Consider the following 7,541-nt stretch of genomic DNA (forward strand, 5'->3'; position numbering starts at 1 on the left):
GAGCTTCTGGGACTGGTTCTCGTTTTACAGTTGGTTTTTTTACGGCAAATTTTGATAAAATGTTAAATCTGGTGAAAATCAGAGACAAAATCACTTCCAGTATCATCAGCCCGATGAAATCCCTCAGCTCGACCCCCCCAGCGCGCCCCAGTTGCGGCTCCGGGGGCGTTGAGTCCCCTGGGGGCAGCGCGAGTAGCTTCAGCTACCCCGGGAGCCGTGATAAACAGAGAATTATAAGGTGCAGACAGGAGATCTTTTAGGAGCATGATGTACCTTGCAAAAGCCACCTCTCTGCAACCTATGAACATTATAGCATGATCACAGCCAAATGAAAAATCTGATGGTCCATAAAATGTGGCAACAGGATCTGAGGGTTAACGTTACTACTCTGTGAAATTACTATGTAGAATAATGTAAAGAAAGTGTTGCATCTTCACTAAAAGAATCAAATGTCCACTCTTAGACCAACGTTCATTTTCTTTAATGAACCCCGTGCAGCGTACAATAATGAACTCTGTAATTTCTACATGACTCCTGCATGTCTTCTTCTCTCTAATTAACATAGACCTTGAACTCTACATTATACTCAATACGCCCTCTGCTGGACTCTCAGGTACTACAGCACTAGATATGTAATATATCCTGCAAATAAGGAGTGAAACATACAACAATAAACAATGATAAGCTGCGATACCACATCTCCTCCCCCCTTAAGATAACAACTCCTCCTTGTCTGAAAATGTAAATGCTTAGTCTGAATAAGGCATAACAAGCATCAACATATGACAATAGAACAATTAATTTTTTTTCTAACTAGGAAGGTACGTCCTTCCTGTGAGATCAGAGCGCATTGTTGCTCTATTCCTGGAAAGATCTCACTCTATCTAACAAAGTCTTTGAGACCCTCAGGTGAACGTCTCTCTCTTTGGGACCGTCGCAACACTGGTGCAACTGAGGAGTCTGTTTGAGCCTGAGTCTCTGGAGCAGGTTGAAGCTCCTGTGGCTCAGATGATGGAGATTGTGGTGTTGTGTCCATCACTGAAGGCAAGCAGCCCTCGGAGCCTGCTTCTGTCTTCGGCAGTGGCTCCCGCTCGCTGTCCGGTTCGCTGGGAACAGTGTCTGCCAATCTTACTCTCACCTGATCCACGTGTCGCTTCAGAGTTTGAACATTTCCGATGGTAACGATGTATGACACTGGACCTGATGAGCTTGTGATGACTGCTGGGATCCACTTTGGGCCATAGGAGTAATTCCTGATGAACACATTGTCCCCTGGTGCGAAACTTCTCAGTCTTTTCTTGGTGTCATGATTCTCTTTCTGTTTCAGTTGTTTTTGCTGCACTTTTGTTTTCACATCAGGCATGAGCAAGTCTAAAGCTGATCTGAGTCTCCGCGACATCATCAACTCTGCAGGTGACAAGCCTGTTGTTGCATGTGGCGTGATGCGATAACTGAACAGAAATCTTGACAGTCTGGTTTGCAGTGTGTCACCTTTTACTTTCTTCATCCCCTCCTTGAAGGTCTGGACTGCCCTCTCTGCCAGACCATTGGAAGACGGGTGGAAAGGTGCTGACCTCACATGATCAATGCCATTTTGCTTCATGAATGACTCAAAGTCAGCACTTGTGAAACATGTTCCATTGTCTGATACCAACATTTTAGGTAGGCCAAACACACTGAAACTCTGTCACAGTTTCTCAATGGTAGCCTGTGATGTAGGTGATTTCACAGGGTAAATGTCCATCCACTTAGAATGAGTATCCACAATGATCAGAAACATCTCACCAAGGAAAGGCCCCGCGTAGTCCACATGAATCCTGGACCACGGTGACTCTGGCCATTCCCATGGGTGTAATGGTGCAGTAGGTGGTGACTTGTGGTGTTTCTGACACTCCTCACATGACTGCACTTCTCTTTCAATGTTCTCATCCATACCTGGCCACCATACATATGACCTTGCCAAGCCTTTCATCTTTGACATGCCTGTATGGGTCTGGTGCAGGAGTTTCAGTATTTTGTCTCTGCCTTTGGTGGGGATAATTACTCTGGCGCCCCAGAGCACACAACCATCCCTCACACTCAATTCCATTTTCCTCTGTTGATATGGCTTAAAGCAAGCCTCTGTCTGAGCAGGCCAGCCTTTCAAGGTGTACTCATGGACTTGGGACAAGATGACATCTTTAGCTGTCCAGCGTTTGATTTGTGTGGTGTCAACTAGTGTGTCATCCAGTACATCCATCATCAAAACTTGCTCAGTCATCTCTTTTTCGGGCGCTGTATCAGGCACAGGCAACCTGCTGAGGGCATCCGCATTTGCATGGTGTTTGCCTGGCTTGTACATGATGTTGTACTCATAAGCGCTCAATGTCACAGCCCATCTTTGCACTCGCGGTGAGCCCATCTGAGGTATAGGCTTTTTGTTATTGAAGAGTGAAATCAGCGGTTTGTGATCTGTGTAAATAGTGAAAACTCGGCCATACAAGTATTTGTGGAATTTCTTGATGCCGAATATGACAGCTAAGCCTTCCTTGTCAAGCTGAGAATACCTCTTCTCAGAAGGGGAGAGTGTGCGTGACATAAACCCCAGTCTTTCGCTGCCATCATCCATCTTGTGTGACAACACGGCGCCCACGCCGTATGGTGATGCATCACATGAGAGAACTAACTCTCGGTCAGCAGAGTAATGGACTAACACATCTGCTGAGTTCAACAGGTCCTTTGATTTTTTGAAAGCTTCCTCTTGGTTCTTTTGCCATGTCCAGCGCACTTCATGTCTCAAAAGTTCATGCAGGGGTGCTAACAGGGTCGACAGGTTGGGAAGGAATTTATTGTAGTAATTTAGCAACCCCAAGTATGCTTTCAGTTCGGTCACATTTGTGGGAGTAGGGGCATCTCTGATCGCTTTGACTTTTTTTTCCACTGGGTGGAGCCCCTGTGCATCCACAATGTGCCCCAAGTACTCCACCTCTTCTTGCATGAAGGCGCACTTGCTTCTTTTGAGCCGCAACCCAGCCTCCTCCAACCTGATCAACACTTCCTCCAGGTTCTGTAGGTGGTCTGCCTCATCCACCCCGCTCACCAAGATGTCGTCCAAATAAACCACTACACGAGGTATCCCCTTCAAGAGGCCTTCCATGGCTGTATGTGAACAGCCCTCGTGGTGTGTTCACTGTCACATACTTTTTTGATTCATCATCAAGGAGAATTTGCTGGTAAGCGTGGCTCATATCCAGTTTGGAGAATTGCTTTCCTCCTGAAAGCTCTGCAAACAGGTCCTCCATTTTGGGTATTGGATACTGTTCCAGAGAAGCCACTGTATTCACCGTAAGCTTGTAATCTCCACATAGCCTTATAGTCCCTGTCGGCTTCAGGAGTGGCACAACTGGTGCTGCCCATTCAGCGTATTTCACGGGCGAGATGATGCCCTCTTGCAACAGTCTGTCTATTTCCTCGTCGACTTTGGCTCGCATGGCAAAGGGAACAGACCGTGGACGGAAGAAGCGTGGGGTGGCATCACCTTTCACATGGATCGCTGCTTTCATGCCTTTCAGGGTGCCCAACTCCTCTTTGAAAACATTCTCCCGTTTGCTTAGAACTTGCTGTAGTGTTTTTTTCGTTGTCTTAACCTGGTGTAGTTTTCTGTCTTTACGACTGTTTTTTATTTCTCTCCAGTCCAGGTTTATCTCCTCTAGCCAGCCTCGTCCTAGCAAGCTGGGGCCGTCTCCTTCGACCACCACAAGGGGCAGATTTCTTTTCTGCTGCTTGTATCTAACGCTGACAAGCGTTGCTCCAATCACCTTAACAGGATCCCCTGTAAGTTTCCAGCTTGATTTTGATGGGCTGCAGACTAGGGAGTTTCGTGTGTCTCCATGTTGCTTTGAATGTCTCTTCATTCATGACCATTAGGCAACACCCCGTGTCTACTTCGAAGTTTACATTTTTTTCATCAAGTTGCATATCCACAGTGTAGGGGTCTACTTTTCTCAGCTGCACCACACTCCGACGCCCCAACCTGTACAGTTTGTTCTTGTGCTCTTTTCTGTACTTAACACAGTTCAATGTGAAAGAGTCCTCTTCAGAGCTATCACTTTTACTTTTATCCTCTGTCTCCCATACTTTGTGAGAATGGTAGTGTGAACTCTGTTTTTTGTCATTCTTTGCACTTGCAGATCCATACTTTTTCTGGTTAAGTTTAGCTTTGCTTCTACAAGCTCTTGCAAGATGTCCCACTTTACCGCAAGCATGACATTTTTCTTGTTTGTACTTACAGTCTGCTGCTGTGTGCTTGGTCCCTTTGCATCGGTAACACTCTCTGCCTTCTCCTTTAAAGGTGCGAACCTCCTGCTGCCCTTTGGTGAGGCTGAAGCATTTTGCTGTAGCCCCCGAGGTCTGCAGATCCTGCACATTTTTATTTGCAGTCTCCAGTGATACCGCGATTGACAGAGCCTTGTCAAAAGTGAGGTCTGTTTCTGACAAGAGACGCCTCTGGATTCGATCATCATTAATCCCACAGACGATCCTGTCTCTCAACATCTGTTGCAAGGTGTTGCCATAGTTGCAATCCTGCGCCAGCCTACGCAGCTCAGCTACGTAGTCCATAACTGATTCATTGGGCTTGCGGGAACGAGAGTCAAATTTGTACCTCTGCACAATTTCACTGGGCTTTGGGTCGAAGTGATTTTTCATTAGGAGTACTAGCTCTTGGAAGGTTTTGTCTTTGGGCTTAGCCGGGCTGAGAAGGTTTCGCATCAGGCTGTAGGTCGCTGCTCCGACTACACTTATCAGTATAGCTCTTTGTTTTTCTGCCTCGTCGATCCCATTAGCTGCGAAAAACTGCTAGAGTATTTCAGTATACTCATCCCACGTCTGATTCTTTGGGTCAAACGCAGTCAGCGTGCCTATTGTAGCCATTTTTCCACTTCTTAGCCAGATGCTAACTGCATACACTGAAGGCTAGCCAAACCTGTAGCCTGCTCCCGTCACGTTCTTTCTTTCAAAGTCCGTTCGACGTCCTCCTTCCCCCTTAATAATCCTCGTCTCCAAAAAGATGTTGCATCTTCACTAAAAGAATCAAATGTTCACTCTTTAGACCAACGTTCATTTTCTTTAATGAACCCCGTGCAGCGTACAATAATGAACTCTGTAATTTCTACATGACTCCTGCATGTCTTCTTCTCTCTAATTAACATAGACCTTGAACTCTACATTATACTCAATACGCCCTCTGCTGGACTCTCAGGTACTACAGCACTAGATATGTAATATATCCTGCAAATAAGGAGTTAAACATACAACAATAAACAATGATAAGCTGCGATACCACAGAAAGTTTGTTAAGCATTTTATATACTTAAATATTTTTTTAAAAGAAGTGAGATAGAGGGTTCTCACATGACAGGGATAGATAGATAGGATAGATAAATCGACTCAATAGTATATTTAATTGTTAAATTGTGCTAAACTTAAACAGCCTCAGCAATAAAATGCATCATATGCAGTGATTCATCAATGATATCAATCCACAAACATTCTATAACAGTAAAACAGAGAGGGACTGTTTTTACTTTTATACTTAATTGCATTTTGCAGATAAAACTTAATGTTAACACTTTCACAAAAGTGAGGTTTTGAATGCAGGTCTTTGTAGTGTATAGTAGTAGTGTAGTGTCTTTGTAGTGGAGTATTTTCACAGTGTGGTATTAGTAGGCTACTTTTACTGAAGTAAGGCAGTTCAATACTTGTACACCACTGGTTACATGTTTGTCTTTCTTTATATTTAGAAAATAGAAAAGAAAGCTGCCCAGGCCCCAGACCAGGCCCCGGCCAGGCGGCCAGGCGGCCAGGCGGCCAGGCACCCAGGCCCCGTCCAGCCTCTGCTGGTTGCCCAGACCAGGCCCCGGCCAGTTCCACGCCCGGACCACCCGCAGCAAGGACTACAGCCTCACATAGGGCGCTCCACCAACTGAGCCATACACTGACCCTATTTTTTATTTTATTTTAAAAGCTTATTATTATTTATTATATATACTGATTGTTCATTGTCTGTTCATTTAAAGAGTACCTCATGTTCAAATAAATTATTTTCATAATTGCACTCCTTTTGTCTTCTACACTTATTGAAAATGTTAAAAATGTCGTAGTCAGTTAAAAGGAATATCAACTTAAACACAAATATTAAGCATTAAAGCTCAAGTTTTTAGTCAAGTTTTACTAAAAAATGTAAAAATTCTCACGACAGTGTTTCTGTTTTCTGACCTTTCCAGGGTGTCCATGGAACCTTAGGAAGTCTTTACCAGTACATTTTTTTTATTTTTTCAAATATGCTAAATCATATGTCTATTTCTTACCTTTACTAACAGTAGAACTCTAATATATAGATAATTATCTACTTGGATGAGAAATCTCTCCACATGATTAACTGATTTTAATAAGGTTTAAGATGCATGTTATACAACTAGTTTTAAGAAAGTCAGAAAAAAAAATTCTGAGTGTCTGTGACAACAGGTGGCAGGCAGACGCTGAGTTCATGCTCAATACAGATTTTATTGAAAGCACAGGGGAGGACCCACTTGTCCAGCCTGTCCGGATCACCTAGAGGGAAACTTTAAAATGACACATAGGTGCTCAGCAACTTCTAGATCAGAGGTCACAAACCTTTATGATACTAAGAGCTATTTGAGGATATGGAGTAATAAAAAGGGCTTTGCTTAATAAAAAGTTCCTAAATAACAAAGTTACACAGTTCACCTTTAATAATAATACCAACAATAAATATAATAAGAAATATATGTTGTATTTATTTATGAGTGGCCTGATCTTGATTTTGAACATGATTAACGATTTCTGAAATCAGTATCACCAATACAATACAGATCACACATTCTCTGAATTACAAGCTTGCTTTTTGCAGTGTGGCATTAATTAGGCTATTAATTTATTCATTTAAGTTACTCTTGACACTCTATATAAGTATTATTAAATGAAAGATAATAATAATATTAAATGAAAGATAATACAGAACATTATGTATATTCTATATTATATCCCGCATTAAACGGACTGAGAGCACAAAACACACCACAACAGCAGCTAACATTAGCTGCTCTGGTCATCTGTCTGTATCAGCAGAGACCATGAGTCGGTAATAAAGTCATTATACAGTGCCAAAATCCAGGTAAAATATGTTTTATACAGTCTATGGGTAAAATAGTACTACGGTTTACTCACCGAAAAAACTGCAACACAGAATCCTTTGTCGGTCGGTTAGTACAATCAACAGCACAAAACGCCATATTGCCAGAAAAAACTACCCGAAAATAGGCAAACAAATACGGACACCGCAGCGCCTGTCTGCTGGATGTCGCCGCGGACCTCTGGGTGTAGCCTAGCCCAGCCCAGCCAATGCTTTAGCATAGAGCTAACTGCTGGCAACTGTCTGTGAACCTGTGACTCAGCGTAACCATGCCCTAATTTATGCCAGAATTTTAAGCCTAAATGACACTTAAACGGTTGTGATACAAAAAAATTCACCCCCCCCAGAG

At 43.3% G+C, this 7,541-nt stretch overlaps 1 pseudogene; it reads right to left on the reverse strand.

Annotated features, from left to right (window-relative positions):
• Nucleotides 1-880: 880 nt before the first annotated feature.
• LOC128354914 (uncharacterized protein K02A2.6-like) lies at nt 881-4,911 on the reverse strand (annotated as a pseudogene).
• Between the last annotated feature and the right edge of the window lie 2,630 nt (nt 4,912-7,541).

This window comes from Scomber japonicus, chromosome 3, assembly GCF_027409825.1.
Source record: "Scomber japonicus isolate fScoJap1 chromosome 3, fScoJap1.pri, whole genome shotgun sequence".
Taxonomy (NCBI): Eukaryota; Metazoa; Chordata; class Actinopteri; order Scombriformes; family Scombridae; genus Scomber; species Scomber japonicus.